Source organism: Hermetia illucens, chromosome 1 (assembly GCF_905115235.1).
Source record: "Hermetia illucens chromosome 1, iHerIll2.2.curated.20191125, whole genome shotgun sequence".
Taxonomy (NCBI): Eukaryota; Metazoa; Arthropoda; class Insecta; order Diptera; family Stratiomyidae; genus Hermetia; species Hermetia illucens.
In genome coordinates, this window is record NC_051849.1 from 151,498,252 (window position 1) to 151,516,003 (window position 17,752).

Here is a 17,752-nt window from a genome sequence, read left to right on the forward strand (position 1 = left end):
TTGTGCACAGTTGCATGACCGCAGATTATTTTCTAACAAAATTCGTAACTTGTTAGACAAGAGATCATCAACACGAGCCGTGTCGTCGGGGTCAAAGTCGCGATTTTTAATTTTACAGGGATCATTTCTGTACTGTCCACTCCTCTGCTGTCTGAAATGTCCCGAACAGTGGCAGTTACTTTTTAGCCTCGAAGAAATGCCGGTATGGGCGGATTGGATACTTCAATTCTTAGTTTTTAAAAAATAATTATAAAAAACCCACCATTTGGTAGCACATTCACAATGTAGAACATTGTGATAATAAACAGCAACAAAACCTATTAAAAGAATTGGTCGTATTTCTTTTGCAATCTCTAAACCAATTTATAAACTCCAAGCAGACAATGATGCAGGAAATTATTTGGAAAGAAACATACTGAAGGTAATGTTGGCTGTGTGTATGTGTATGAGGTTCAGGCGTTCAGACCATAATGGTCCATTATACTCGACTCTCCCGTCTAACGAAACACCCCGGATTCGATGTGAAGATATCGCAGGACATCCGTTAGTAGATGTGATTCTTCCCGCTTCACTTGGAGCACATTAGCACCAAAAATCTGATGTCTCATGCGCCTATAGGCACTCACAAAGAAAATGTGGATCCCGCTTCCGCATTACATAATGGGCCCACATCATCTTGAAGAATCCCTAATCTGAACAAATGCCTAGGTAGTGAATTATAGAGAATAATAAATAATGCGTAAAATGCTTCTGCAAGTATTCCAGCTTTTCGAGAGGATAAACTTTGCAGAATGTTTGTTCGCTCCTGCCAGGAAAAGTTTAGTGTGATTGGCAGCATAAACGCTCAGCCTCCTGTCATTATGGCAAGTTTACTCCCAATTCTTGATAGCAGCATTAGTCAATGCAACTGACACCCCAATTTCTGGTTCCGGTCTAGTTATGGGGAAATTGAAACACCTTTTGCTCCTAAATGCCCAAAACCCTCAATGCAACTTAACTATCGCAACAGATTGCAATGCACCTGGCTTTCAACAGCTCGTCAATGATCCAGGTTGTCGCCCTTAGAATTACATACACTTCTATCAGAAAAACCGTTTTTATACGAGAGGAAGCCCAACGCTTCTGAACCCTAGTCTGTTAATGAGCCATAGGTGTAGAGAACATTAATATATCCTGACGTTCCTCCGGTTCATCTCACCTTTCTCATCGTTTCAATATAACTTCATATCTTCTACCAAACCGACATAGGGAGATCTGAGAACTAAAAGATATTGCGGAAACTGGATTCAGTATCCCTCCTCTTTTGTTTCTCCATAGATCTAATCGAATTGCTCTAAATGATAAAATCCGAAGGATGTGAATTGAGGAATGCATTTAGAGCTGCGCCGGGTGTCGTGCTCATGGCACCCGTAATACCTAGACACATAGTGCACTGTGATTTGTTTACAGCGAAAACAGTTTTGTTTTGCCTTAACCCAACAAGTATAATCGAACATCGGCCTAATGATAGCAGCTTATATCTACATTACTACATGGTGCCTGAGTGTCCATGTCGAGGCAAAGGTTCGCCTACACAATCCATAAGTCGTCAGAGCCTGTTTCATCTCTACATCTACATGTTTGTTTCAAGGAAACTTCATCAGATAGTTGGAGGGTTGTACCCCTAATTTAAGGGGGGCAAAGGCCATTCAAACCACACACTCCCATCGCGTACTTGCCTTTCAGAGTTGCGTTCTCTCACGGAATGTGCGCTCCCTGCACAAACCGAATGCTATTCAGTATCTAGCCGATGCCCGATTCCAATATAAGGCTGATGCAATAGCGTAGCAGAAGATGCGTTGGAAAGGCATCGGTTTCCTCGAGAAGAGCCACTACACCATACATTATTGCCGCCATCCAGTTAACCATGTGATCGGAGTAGGTTTCCTAGCCAGCCAAAAACTAAAACCTGCTATTAGCGGCTTTCGAAACATAAGCGAAAGAGTATCCCCCCAGCGTTAGGAATATTGTATAAGCCTCATTATAGGGAGGACTGCAAAGTCGGAGAAGGATGATATCAAAATCTTCCTTGGAGATTTGAACAGTAAAACAGAGACAGGGCCCATATTCACTCGATACGTCAGCTCCTCCCAATAGCTTACATAAAAACACAAATGATAACGAACTGCGTTTTATTCAGTTAGTAGTACCGCACGAAATAGTTTCTGGAAGTCCGCAAACACATATGGACCCCTTCATAAGAGACCACTTTTAACCAATTTAACCACGTGTTGATTGAGCAGTCTTGTCAGAATATCAGGACATATATATCGCTATCTCGTTAGCATAGTGCTCTGGCCTCGAATAACAACATCACTTAGGAACTCTTTTGACAGTCAGGTAAGGGTTAATACTGAAGGCATCGAGAACACAGCCCTCCGAAATACCTATAATTAAGAAATGGATGCCGAAATGACCGCAGCTAACAGATGTCGATTCGTAATGTCTAAAAAAAATTACAAGTAACACAAAATCAGCAACTTCTAGTAGAAATTGATTTAAAGTTCTTTTGAAGTGCTTGAGAAGACCTTGATGTGATAAACAATAACGGAGCTATGGTCAAAATAATATGATTACTTGTTTCTGCTTAATATCATTTCTACATCATAGTTTTCGAGTTATTTGCGTAAAAGGGTAGAAAAACATGCATTTTTTCGATGAATTTTTACTAATAGAATAGAACTGAATAGTTTTGCAACCAAATATATGACTATAAAATTAACAAATGCGAAATAATGAACAAAATTTACTTTCCCTATTATTTTTTCCACTACTGTACTCGAGATAAGGTATAGAGAAGAAAAAGCTTCAACTTCTCCTGAGGTCTCTAAAGATCTGACGTCTTATACCTACATTAGCGGGGCATTCACCTAGAGAATGCTCCGTGGATTCCTTTTCCTCATTACAGGAGGGACACGTACCACCTTGAATAATTTCTATTCTCAACATATGTCCAGCTAGTGAATTATGGCCTCCCAACGCCCCCAATGGAGTCTGGCTACCACTGCAAATTGCAATGCGCCTGTCCCTCAACCGCTCATCAATCACCAAGTTTGCAACCTTAGGATCATATATACTTCAGCTTGAAAAACGGTTACATATTGTAGCAAAGGTGAAGCCCACTTCTCTTTTTAATTCGAGAGGGAGACCCTGGCTCCAGAACCCTGTTCAGATTTGTAGCCATCGGTGTAGAAGACTTCTATATTTCCCGCCACGGATTTCAATGGAACTTCCTCGTTTGCTCTACCATTCAGGATAACTTCATATCTTCTACCAAAGAGATGTATCGGGACCCGAGAATCAGAAGGCATTGTGAAAACTAGATTCAGTTCTGCCAATAACTCTTCCAATGCTCCGTGCCTCCACTTCTGCTGTCTCCCCATAGATCTAAGCGAATTAGTCTATGAGTTGCTCTCATTACAGCGCTTTGAATAAATATATCCAAGAGCTGTAAATTGAGTAATGCATTTAGAGCTGCGTCGAATATCGAGTTCATAGTACCCGTACATAGTTCTTTTCAGTGCGGCTAGTTTACAGTGAAAACTTTTTTGTCCAACTTTAACCAACCACAATATGGATGTATAAGCGAACATTGGCCTAATGATAACAACATATATTCACATGACCACATGTGGCCTGAGTCCGCATGTCGGGGCAAAGGTCTGTCTGCGCAGTCCATATGCTGTAAGAGCTGATTTCAACTTTGCCTCTACATATTGGTTTCAGAGAAACTGATTATCTAGAATGGCTTCAAAAATTCACTTCTTTTGAGATTTTAAAGGTTGTACCCTTCGTCTCAGAAAGGCAAAACCATTCAGTTTCCTCCTTTTCCTAAATAATATCCTTATGATTTTATTTGAATATACTAAAAGTCCATGCCTGAGACACAAACTGTCAAGCAAATTAACGGTACGTTGTACATTTCTACACACCGTTCCAAGATCGCAAGCAAGGAGTAACAGCTGGCACAGCCACGTCATCGGCATAAGCTTGAGGGCCTATTGACAAATTTTGCAGCTCGCATACTAGTGATTCGATCAGCATAGCACATCTCTTTGGGGGCAGGCTTTCGTCGTTTCCGTTGTTAGGTAGCGATCGACACCCACCCCATCACACAGAAATCTCCCCATTAGCATAGCATAGACCCACTTAATTAAAGTATCATAAATACCATGCGATCTAGCGGCATCACAAAGTTTCTGGTAGTGCCACAGTCAAAAGCTTCTTCAATGTTCGCGAACACCCCCATCGCGTACTCACCCTTCAGAGTTGCATCCTCTATCTTTGAAACCAATGAATGAAGATCAGACTCACAGGAATTTCCACGCTGTGCAAGCATGTTGGTTTTCATTTAGTGGGTGCGACTTAAGCGCCTTTGCACGAATGTGACGGTCAACCTGTCCTTCCAAAACTTTCAACAAGAATGAAGTCAACCTGATCTGTCTGAAATTCTTTGGATTAGAATAGTCATCATTCCCAGGCTTCCGTATAAAGAATACTTTACCCTCCTGCCAAGGGGTGAATACGTAGCACAAAGCAAGACATGGTAGAAAAATATTTCTTAGCAAACGCCCTAGGTGCTCTATACATTGGTTTAGCATAGATGCGATCCATGCGAGATGTTTTGAAGTGTCCAAAGGAGCTCTCACCTTGTATTTGTAACAACCGCTGTTGTAGTTTTCCAGTTCACCTTGCAACACTTACGTGTTGAAGGGGTTGCTGGAACCGCTTTCCACTTACTTCACTAGTTCTCCCGGATAGTGTACTTTCATAAAGGTCTGCACTAATTTCAGCCTGGAACTTGTGAAAATACCATCGCCATCGTGCTTTCCCCCTCGCCATTAATCTGGTATTGTACGATGCCTGTGACTAAGTCCGGGTAACAGAACTATCTCAGCATGGTTACCTCTAATCATCTTGGGGTGAGGACAGGAGCGTAGAAGATCCTAGCCTCCTTTACTGATTAAATACCAGTGATTCTATTAAATCGAAAGCATGGCTCTTGGACCATAAAAATGTCGGTGTAGTCTTGCATCTTTGTCAGCTTTGCTGCCATCAGATATGAAGAGATTATGGCATGCTACAGGTTAATTTGAGCAACCAACAAGTTTTTCGACATAATGTTAGTCTAATGTGTATTGGAAAACAGTTAGAAGCGTATGCCCCGTCGTTTGCCCTAACACCATACCGCAAAAACTCGATCCACTCATGTTTGCCGGAATTGGAGGTACAGCAATTCCCATGTCATCATCCGGAAAAGGTCTCATCTTATCACGCAGAGCATTTGCCTGTTTTCCACTTATCACCACTGGTTTGCGGTGTCCGAATCGATCCGATCCGATCACACGAACTGACATCCAGTCAATTTCATTCACATCTCTGGCTTCCCTTTCCTCTGCCCGTTCCGTAAATGGTGTAGGTGAAGTCACTAGCATAAGGGATTCACCCCCCCCCCCCCCCCATACGGGAGAAAAGAAATGATACTCTACAGTTTCCTGATATGATTGAACTGTAATCTATCTAGGAAACAGTTGAATACCATATAGTAACTGTCCCTGAGCACATTCAGACTCTTTGGCCCAGTTAGAAACCAAGCTGAATCCCTCCACGTTTGTAGATTTGCCTTTCCTGGATTCATGAATTTTACCCTCCAGTGTTCGAAGTCCATGACCAGGTTCTCTCCTTCCACCAAAGATTCTGCTTCCTTGCGTCCGATTTGTCTGGGCATTATCTGACTGGGAGGATTCAGCCTGTAGTCCCTCTCCTTAGTTCTTCCGTTCATGGGTAGATTTCGGCTACACAAAACGGCCGGCCGCAGTCAGATTTCCAGTTTCTCCCAAGTTGGTGTTGCCGTACTTTCCTTTCTGGCTGATTTTGCCATGAGTAGCAAGCTTTATATTGATTTGAAAGTAGCTTCAATATTCATGTTTGGACACCTTTAGTGAAGTAGTAAACTGCTATGGGCACCCACCACGACAAGATCGTCTTCGAGGGCAAGTCTCACCATAGGAGTAAGCTGATCACAGGTCCAATGAGAGATGATAACTGATGTCGAATAAAGTGTCGTAATGAGTTACCCACACTATACAACACACTAAAAGCGTATCTTTTCTTCAAATCAAAAAAATTACAATAGGCATGTAATCTGGCTAAACGATAACCGAATATGCAAAAAAATAATAGGAAACGTAGTATTGACATCCTAGAAAACCTAAAGTATTTAAGTGTGCAGGTATGACGGGGTGATTGGAAGAAATTACGAAATACGTTTACTACTTCACGCAGGGTAAACAATTTTAATAGAATCAAATGCAGAAATAAGCCCGAAAAGTTTTTGTCTGATATGATTTAATGTCACATCACAGGTAAAAAGCTGTATTTAGTACTTCGGGCCTATCCTCGGTGAAAGCCACCAGAAGAAGAATCTTTTCTAACGTGAACTATGCTACCACATTTTTCCTCATTCGTATTCAATTTCTTAGTCATATGTAAATTGTCTTCACTACTGTAAGCTCCAGACATGGCATTTACAGTGGGTATTCTTGTTGATGCCCATAAAAGCTATTTAGAGAACCAAAGACCTCCAATCTACGGCTACTACTTGATCTGCTAATGTTATCAGCCAAACATGATCGCGACGACTGTCATATCCATTTAACATTGTCCCATGCCTTACAAGCAAATTGTTTAGATACACACATGGTCTACGTAAGTCGTTATTTTCAACATCATATCATTTTTACATATTTCTCTCCTTACACTTTACTTCCAACATGTTCTCGGCCAACATTTCAAGATCTTCGCCAAAGATATAATTCAAATCATTGAATATAATATTTCCGTTCGCATAAATTCTCATCTCATTTGAATAACATATTTTCAATCTGACCAAGTGTATCTAAGTTAGTCAGAAAGTGTAAGACGAAAACGGACGCATTGCATAAAAAGAATCTCGAATCTTGGCACTGGAGGCTGAACCGTCTAACACGGAGGCTGTCAGTTGCGTACGAATATGTCGAAAATGCTTACTGGTATCAGGTACAAATCGCTATATTGCATCGAATGCGGTAAAATACTCGTCAACCTCACACATTCTGAATGACCAGTGAAGAAAGAAATCAGTGAAATATAATTTTCTTCCATACCTTGATGCAAGAACATGATGTACGTTCGAACTAGGGATAGTGCAGGGCATGCGTGTACTGATCTCCATCATTTGATTTCTAGTTTGCATACCAGCCTAATGCCATTAACAGGCTGGCTCCTAGGAATATTCTGATCTTATGCCATATAATTGAGTTTCTGTTCTACTCATATATATAATATAAAAGCTACCGAGGCGTATCAAACACTTGTTCCCGACTGTGATCCAGGAGGAAACTTATGTTATTTAAGTCAAACAACCGAATTACTTTTAAAAGATACTAAAATCTTTGTCCTTAATATCACATCAAACTAAATTAAAAACCTCACGTTCGTATCTATCAAAGGGAATTACTCACACCTTTGCGCTGAATATGATGCACGTTTCGCTTAACTTCAGAAAGTTTTAAAAGAGGTAAACATGAACCAGGCGCGTAGGCTTCTAACATGGTTCGCTGTATAAGATCACCACTCAAATATGGTGGCCCGGACGAACATAACTCAACACAGTGTCACTGATATTGATGACAAGACGCTACAAATGTTAATATCTCGTTCCAGGTAAGAAATATACCTAATAATTAATTGTAGCCTCCCGTGTATCGTGCACCTAAATCGGACTCCTTCTCTTTAAATATTATGCGGTGTTCATTTTGTCACATCTTTTGATAATCACATGGACGAATAGCCTGAGAGCGTATTGACGATGTCTTTAGACAGGTTTCCGCCTTTACTTAAACTTATAATCATGTTTTGAAAAAATTTTGAAAAATTCAAAACTGAAATGAAAATTTATGATAATGTCTACTGAAGGCACAATTTTCAAGAGGCTGATTTGGAGGCCTGGTTAGTAGAAATACCAATCTTCTTCAATAGTCCATTCCTGTGTTGATTTATTTTTATTTTCGAATGGTGGTGACAAGAGTTGAAACAAAGGGACAGATACGTTACACTGTACTTTGGAAGGTCCCTTTCCGCAACACAACACTGTAGATGCCTTAGAACAGACGCAAGTAACTACACTGGCACACAAAAGTTTTTGTGATTTGGATCAAGGCGGGATACCCCTACACGAACCAATTTGATAGTTATTAAGCAATTAAATATTGAATAAACCACCTCCTGATTTCGCCTTACAGGCTAATCAAAATTAATAATACATTTTCAGTAAAAAAGTTTAATTTCGTTTTAAGCTATCTTACAAACGTAAATGATGGCGTATTCCAAAAAGTCAATTCAGTAATTAAAATACGGAAAGGTATTACCACAGCAAAGCAGCTCCAATATGTTTAATTCGAGTATTTTCTTCAATCACTGTGACCGAAGAATACTCTGGTTTATCGTGATGTCAACGTAATATAGTGAATATTTCCCAGCCAGACGGTTCGGCGTCTTGTTGGAGAATTTTTTGATTTTAACTCGTTTTTTGTAACTGCCTCTTTGATTTCTACCTTTGATCGTTGTCTTGACTTTCAATAAATTATGAAAGAAAATGTTTGCTAGCCGACCAAAGGTGTTGTATCTGGAGATTTTTTTTCAATATTGTTGACACATATCATTAAAATATATTTATTTCGGCGAAGGTTCAAAAGGGCAGTGAGTTAATAAGCTTCATTTATTCTGAAAACGCAACGTGAATAGAGGAATATTTTTATGCTAGGCCACCCAAGTCATTCGAAGCTGCACTTTGGTCCGGCCGTGGATTCTAACCTTTAGATTATCTTTTATTAAGTTAAAACAATCCAAAAGGGGCATCCTAACTGCAGTTCTGCATTATGTTTTCCGTTCCCATAATTTAAATGTCAGGCGGCTATAAAAGAAAATTATCTTTGGGGTCCGGCAATTTTCTTGTTCAGTTCTGTCTGCTTATAATTCCATGCTCAGCATCCGTGATGCCTTGAATAGGGTAACTCGTGCGAATTGTTGAAGAATAATTGGCGAAAATAACCGATTTGAAATGGAGAAGGACGGGTGGTTGATGCGAGCGGAAATATGGCATTAAATTAGCGAATACAAACTGATCAAAACGACTGACATATTTTAAATTGTTATGTGCAAATTATGATTGTGAACGACTGCAACGTAGTGTTTTTTTTTTCAAATATTGACAGACTTTTAACTAGTCTTATCACAATTCCAAATGAACTTCATGTTTGCTTCATGGGATTACTATTCGAACTTGAGTGCTTTCTCGACTCTAGTTATTTTCTTAAATTCGCGCATGATTGATGTACATCCATTAATCTGAGACTTTTTACGATTATTTGAGGGAAGACCTCTGTATAAATTGACTAAACTGCAATTTATCCTTTTTCCAAATCCGCGTTAAACTAATTTCTACTTCGCTATTGTATCTACAATTATGTACTGGATACAATATGGTGGTTAGGTGAGTATGCTAATCATGAAAAATTCATCATAGAAAACAAGTGAAGAATCGGAGGGTCGGTGACATCACTTGTTCAAAGACTACCGCGAGACGTCTTTTATAGTCGGCCAACACTCGGAACTATTGGACACTAGGAGAACACCGTCTACATAAAGCAATGTGTAGGAACTGGACGTTAGATGTTCCATGTGACAGTGTTCATAACAAGAACTGAGAGGAGTGATGAGAGGCCGCTACCTTGATGAACACCAACAGAGGAACGAAACGATTTTAATATACCCGCCACACTTCGAACTTTACTTTTGGGAACGTGATGGAGCAATTGAACCCAGCGCATAAGTTCTTCTGGCACTAAGTGCTGTCATAAAGCATACCAGAGGAGTTCGTATGGCACACGGTCAAACACTTCCTCACTACTTTTCAGAACTCAGCTGCTATGTCGCCAGAACCTGTTGTTTTCCCCGACTTCACCCATTGATTCAGTTGTCAGTAGAAATTGCCCTAAATTTAGGTAGTGATTGTAGAAGCGGAAGCAAATACTTCCGTTGAAATCTAAAGCATTGTCGCTATCTCTTTCCCTACCAAACTAAGCTTGTGTGGTGTGCTTTTATAGCCAGTGTCGAGGCAGATTTTGCAGGTGTTCTCTCACCTGATAATGCGCCTTAGCCCAATATCTATGTATTTAGACAAAGCTATAAGGGGATTGAACTAAAGAGAAATACCAATAAAACCACAGTCTTCAATCTATAAATCATCGATCTCTACCTATCTGAATAAAAACATCCTCAAAAGTATTGGTAATCTATATATTCTAGGCAACGTTGTTTTTCAATCGATTGCCAACTGTGCCATCGAGTTCAACGTCATTTATTTTATTTTTAATATTCCTTTAAATAAACGGAGGGATTTCCAATCATATATAGTGGCACAAGTGGATACAAAAGTTACCATGCTGCCATAAAGTCAGGCAAAGCATGAAGCCAAAGGGCCAGGTGACAATAGTCCCAAAGAATTCTAGGTACAGGAGAGTAAAAGTAACATAAAAGCTTCACGGAAGGTACCTCGAAAACACTAAGGACATAAACGCGGTAACATGATTCAAAGCCACGTATCCCAGTAGCTATTGAACAATCCATTGTGTGTCCGCATAGCTGAGTGGCTGTCGTACGAAAAGTCGCGGCTCAAATCTCACTGGTGACAATGGGATATCGTGATTTGATGTCGGATACCAGTCCATTTAGCTATGAATGAGTACCTGAGACAAATCAGGGTAATAATCTCGGGCGACTGTAATGCTCATCACATTGTCTCCTATAGGGTACTGTAATCATGTAGTGTACCGTTATGGTCTTGAATGAAGTGCTCTAACACACTTCAAGGCCCTGGTCTAATTGGATTGTTGCACCAACGATTATTATTATTATTAGGCCATTACAAAGCTTTAATAGGATGCAAACGTCTATCAAAGTTCTTCGGTGTCGTAAAAATGGTAGATAGTAAGGGAAACTAGGCGATCAGGAGAAAGTGAGTAGGGAAGGTTCTTTTCAAACGACAGAAAGAGTAAACGTCCTTTGAACAGACTCTTTTTGGGGGACCTTATCACATAATAATTTGACGCGACAGAGGCAGCTTGGACCTAATAAAACTTCGTTAATAATAGTAGAATCTCCAACAAACTTTCCAGCATCATGAAGAAGAATGAACTTAAAGGGGTTCACAGTAAATTTTCAAAATATAATAAAATACCATTATTAATTTTATTTAAACAGATATGGTAACGGAGAATATTTTGAGGTCTGCGCATGGAGCTTCTGAGAATCTTCAAGTAATTAACCATTTTTTGACCCCCATATTCATCCCAATGCAACTGATGCAAAAACTAATATCTGCTTCAGAAAGTACTAATCGATACATTGATAAATTGTGCACCCATTTATGTGTATTGGGACCCTTCTTAAGCTCAACGTGCAATAATGTATCCCATCGCATGTATGAATGTTCATAGATTCCACCTTCCTATCAAATTTTATATCAATAGGTCCGGCGCTTCTGACTGATATTGGTGGAAGCCTTGAAAATGGCGGTCAGAACAGCACTAAGTAAATTTGACCAAGTTTTTGTGCATGCCTCTGAGTAACAGCTACAAAACTGATACTCTTTCCAAAATCAGATCCTCATATAGACCTCTAAATCTGGTCAATGCCATCGGCAAACTATTGAAGGATTAATATACAATAGGTTAATTACGTAAGATAGGGTGTTGACATTACGCCTTACTAACAGTTTGACAAGGCAGGTAAAACCGAACCATCCACTCCTCGGATAACGCCAACGACGATCGTAGCGAGTGTGAGACGTTTTATTCCCACCTACCAGCGAAGGGCCGTCAACCCCTCCTGGCAATTTGCTTTCGCGTACAACCAGAACAAAAGCCTCAGACCGGACGAATTCCATGGCAAGGACTTTAGTAACGGAATTTGGTTTACACTTTTGGAATTTGGAACGTTCGCACTGTAAATAGAATCGGAGCTCTGGGAGAAGTTCGCAAAGAAATTTCGGGATACAACATCAACATCCTGAGGTTCCTAGCAAGCAAGTGGCTCGGATACAAGGTTGACAACATACGTTCGCACACAGCATTCATAAGCGGAAAAGAATTGAGAAACAGAGAATTACTTCAATAGTACATCAATAGCAAACAAGACAACCGATTTCCAAAGCAAACGCACCTGTAATGATTGATTCGATATCGTGATGCAATCAACGAAACGTGCGAAGCTTACCGTAAATTCATAGACTGACCCAGAAGGGGAAAACAAGAAACTTACAACGCAGCTTCTAAAAAACAAATCAAACAGCGGAAAACTAGGAATGGTGTATCGACTAAGTGCACTCCGGGTATGCAGCTCTTATCGAACAACATCAGTAGATGCAGCGTATGTGCTGGCAGGGACAATCCCCATAGACATCTTTGCGGATGAAGGTAGGCGTCTCTACGACAAAATGTATGCAATCGGGGGTCTATTGTACTTCGACGGCAACTAGCACGGGGGGAATCCATCGCAGAATGGCAAAGAAGATGGAACGAGGCAAGAACTGGCCGTTGGACCTACCGTATCATTCCACATATTCGAAGATCGATAGAAAGAAGCCACGGGGAACTAAGTTACGAGCTAACACAGTTTCTAAGTGGACATGGAGGTTATCGGGCTTATCTAGATCGATTTGGACACGACGGGTTACCACGCTGCCCAAGATGTGCGCGACTGAGAATGCGGAACATATTGTATTCGAGGGTCCAAGGTTTACACCACACCGAACTAGGCTGGAGGCGATTGCAGACAGACGCTTAACACCTGAAAATATAGTGAAGTTTATGTTGGCATCAACAGCTAAGGCATGAAGTACTGCGAAGAAAGCAAGAAAGGGAGCGAAGAATAATGAGCCGCAGTTAAAAACTGATCCAGCCCCGCGATGCAATGCTTACAGCAGTCCCATGGGGAGAGTGGAAGAAGGAGGAGGTGGTTTTAGTGAGTAGTAGTCTCACATAACTGCATGGCAGGAGCCAGCAGAACCTTCCCATCTTCCAACGATGAATAACCAAAAAAAAAGGCTGGCAGACAGACAGACACTGAACCGATTTAAATAAAGTTTTGTTTTGCAAACAAAACCTTAAAAATGTACGAATCGCATACGGTACGGTGAAAGATTTCGTACGAAGCTTTAGGTTTCAAAACGTGGACAACTTTGTGTGCCTTGGAGTAAACATAGCGCAGGATGGTAACGAAAACACGCAGGCGTTAGAGAAGTCCACCGACACATTCCAACGTCGAATGCTTGGACTGGTAAAAGATAGAGCTGACTGACAACCTTGAGTTGTATCAGCTCAGTAATGATCCAGCAATATCGATGGTGGTAAAGCAATAAAAATTACAGTGGGCCGGTCACGTATAACGGATGGACGACAAACGAATATCTAACAGGGTATTTAAAATTCAAAGGCACACCCGAAGGATGCCGCCCAGTGCAGGAGAACTCAGTGGACGAGGCCAGTAGAAAGCTATAGAAACTTTTCAAATGGAGGTCGCGATCATATCTGGCCGGTTGGCGGAATCATTTTTCAAGCCCACCATCCACGTACCACTTTGTCTGCCAGTTACGTCTGAGTAGCCCGCATTTGACTGATAGGTGTGAGTATCTTGGATGGGATACAATTTTCTGTCAGTTTTGACTGTTCTCGCGGTCATTAACTGAATGAAAAATGATTCAGCCAACCGACCAGATATGTTTGTTAGGCTGTGAATGAGGATTTTATGTTTGTTTAGGATTTAAACGAGAATTTTATTGGCATCTTCATGGCTGGTGAACATTTCTGCTCGCACACGAAAATAGCTCAAATTCTTGTCACAAGTCCTTCCAGAGTTGAACTAATGATGTTACGGCTTGGCGATACGTGGATGGTGCATTCAGTTCAACTAGTGCGCCAGTGCATAGCCAAATATTCCGGCGTAATCGAGAGGCCGAACTGTACGTGGATGGCGAGCTTAATTCCGTCACCGGTCGCTGAACACCTAAAGCGGACCAGATGTACGTGAAAGAAAAGGGTAGTTTTAGTGAATAAGAGTCTCCCATAACTAGCCAGCAGCCAGCAGTGAGTTTCGAAACTTTCTACCTTAAAATGATGAAAAAAGGGCGATAGAATGCTTCGGATATAGAGGTTTTGTGTTCACTTATATAAAAAACTTTCTATGCATGTTTTCGGATTCGTATAATCGAAATATTCCTCTTTCACACTCCGAGACATATGTCCATATTAAATACATAATTATTATGCTCATCCTAAACAAATTGACATTGCCTACTACTTCTTACTCGTGCATACAGGAACATATTGACGGAATCATCTGAATATTTACACTTTTCTCCGCGCAAACAGCATTCATATATGTAGGTAAACGGATGCTAACACAATAACACCATTTTCGTCAACTTTGCAAGTTTGTAGATATGAAGTACCTTTACAATATCGCATTTTGAAAATTAGATGAAAAATCGATTTTGAAATTTTTGAAGATGTGTCTTCAAAGTTACGATGTGCAAAGGTCAGGTAAAAAAATATCCATTTATGTAAAATTTTATGTTAAGCTATAACTCCGTAACGGCAAAAGATTGAGGGGCCATTACGTGGAACAATTTTCCTCAACCAAGTGGTGCTACTCACCATTGAAATCTCCACGATTTTCAGCGGGACACCTTGTATAGTAAATAAGTATCTTATCAAGAAACATAATTTCTTGAGAACAAAACAAAATCCTCCTTCATGTCAGCCTGGCCTTTACCACGATTATTGACACATTATTATTCATTTACAAACAGGTCTAGAATAATTTTACTTTTTTGGTGATGATTCTTACACTTTTTATCAACATAAAGCGCATTACCGGCAATTTCGCATCCATTGTAAATTACAGATCAATACACTACAACGTTTTCATAATATTCCTCTATAATCCTTCCTTCAATCTTCATCATTACGAAATTGTTGAAAACTAATTGGCAGGTTTCTGAAGATAATGATAAAAGTAAGATGATTAAATCGGCAAGCGCAAAACATAGGTATTTACTTTTTGATCAAATTTATGCATCACAGGTTCACAGCAACTAAATCAGAATGATAAAGCGATAATCCATATTTAACTACTTAAAAATAAGCTATGTTCAGCTTGATACGTATAAGGCTCATTATCTACTACGAAACTCCTTTCGGAATCACTTGTCAAAAATTCGTTCATTAATCCCTCACCAGAAGCTCGCTTTCAAGGCATGAAAGGTTTTGTGTTTCTTATATAAGAACATTTGATTGGGCGTTTGTCCCATTTCACTTTGGTGTTATACTGCCATTCAAATTCTTAGATTGAAGTAAATTGTCACAACAGCAGCAAATTTGTTCATTAAAAATATTTTGGTAATAGCGCCACTAAATTTAGTAGTATTTTGCTCTATATTAAAGCCTATAGTACTGGATTTATGATTTTAAGCTGAACAGAAGCGCAGTCAATACCTAAAAAATATTGCAATATACTATTACCGGCTTTATGTGAGCAGACATCGATATGGAAGGTATTTCGGAACCTAGATACGTTTGTATTGATGTGGACATGCAAAGTCTCTGACCACTCAGATTCTAGTGGTCCATTATACTAGATCCCCCCTAACGGATTCTCTAGATTCGTTTATGTATCGCATGATTTCCGATAGTGGATAAGATGCATCAAAAATCTGATGTCAAATGCATTCATAGGCGGGGAACTCACAATAAAAATGTTCCGTGAATTCCGATCTCTCCAAACAGGATGGACATGGATCTTGAAGAATCCCTGTTTCGAACACGTTCATGGCTATTGAAATATGGCCAGAATGCCCACAATTTTCTTTCAAGTCTTCCCTCTTTTCAACAGGATAAACTTTGCAGTATGTTTGTTTGATTCTAACACGAAAAGTTCTGTGTATTTAGCAGCATTAAGGCCCTGTCACCTGCCGTTATATCGGAGCCTAGATACCACACAGTGACAGCTTCGTGACTTTTTTCAGATTTTTCGGTTAGGTAGTTTCTGAGAGTGGTCCGTGAAAGAAACTATAGCTTTCAGCCTCCGCTTTTCCCCTCTTCTGTATCACATTTCAGAACTGAGGCCAGCTTTAAAAAGTACTAATTAATACCTTCTACTTGATACCCCACAAAACCAACTTGCCACTAAACTTCGTATCAATAGGTGCAGCCGTTTCTGAGAAGTGCGGGTGAAAGACAGACAGGCAGACAGATAGTACACCGATTTTACACAAAATCTTAAAAACGGTCAACAACGATCAAACGTACGTTGTTAGCACCGATGTAAAAACCACTCATTAAAATACAAAAGAAACGACAATTTGTACGCAAAGTGGAAACTAGAATAAAAGTTGAAACTATCTTAAGTTAATTACTGATTAAAAAATAAATCCAAAATCAAAACTTATTTGGCTATCACCTTATCAGATATCTTTATGACAAATATAGAATAGTAGAATACACGGCATATTATATAATGTATTCTACTTGTGATTTGCAATAGATATGTAATTTTCTTTCAAGTATAATTCAAGCTAACAGATTGTAATATAAGGCTATAACAACAGTGAGCAAAATTACGAAATAAGTTTAATCATTTAGATATAAATGCACTCCAATATTTATGTACAATATTTTACCTCTATAAGTTAAAAAACAAATTCCGTCCAAACCACAACGTGAGTCACATTGGTAAATTCTTTAGAATGAATGCCAAATTGTGATCATATCATACCAATAGAAATATTCTGGAATTGTATAGTTGATACCACCCGACTATAAATCTATAAATCCGCCCTAGCAAAAACAAATACCCACAAAAAAAACTAAGACTGAATAGCAACAATCTTTTAGTGGACTTTGAGCGTTTCATCCGATCCACGTATGCTTTCTCCATACGATGTACTGGTCGAGTAAACCCATACAGAGATAAACGAAAAAGTAGGCAGGAACCATTAAAATATATGCCACCATCGACGGATTTTCCACTATTGTTTACAATTCTCCAGAAAACTATTTCAAAAATCGATTTGTATGTTTTCCCAGCGTACATCAAATTGTTTTTCTCCTTGAATATTTTCTCGGAAAAAACCCTAACTAAACTATAAAAACTAATGAAAATTTTGAAATGTATCTGGGAGTCAAGATAATTCCTCTCATTCGATGCTGGCTTTGAAAGGTCTTAAAAATCAATTAAAAGACCACAGACTCGGTAGAGATCGAATGCTTAATAGTCGTACTTTTATATCAGACAATATTGAACGCTCTTGTTTATTTCTTCACTATATCGTTAATAGACCACATCTCCATCAAAATACTAAATTTAAAAATGCTTCTACAGATAGACGGAATAGGACAGGAGGACTTACTGCAGAGACACTAAATGGAAAATTCTGCTGAAAATAGAATAAAACTTCTTCTCCCTCTTACTTTTAATCAAATCAAAATTTATGACCGCCCCAACCGTACCTCATCTAAAGACTAATTGGCTGCTCCTCGGTCGGTTGATAGTTTTGGTGAAAAGATACTTTCACTAATCTGGAGAATTAACGCGTTTGTTGTCATCAAGTCAAATT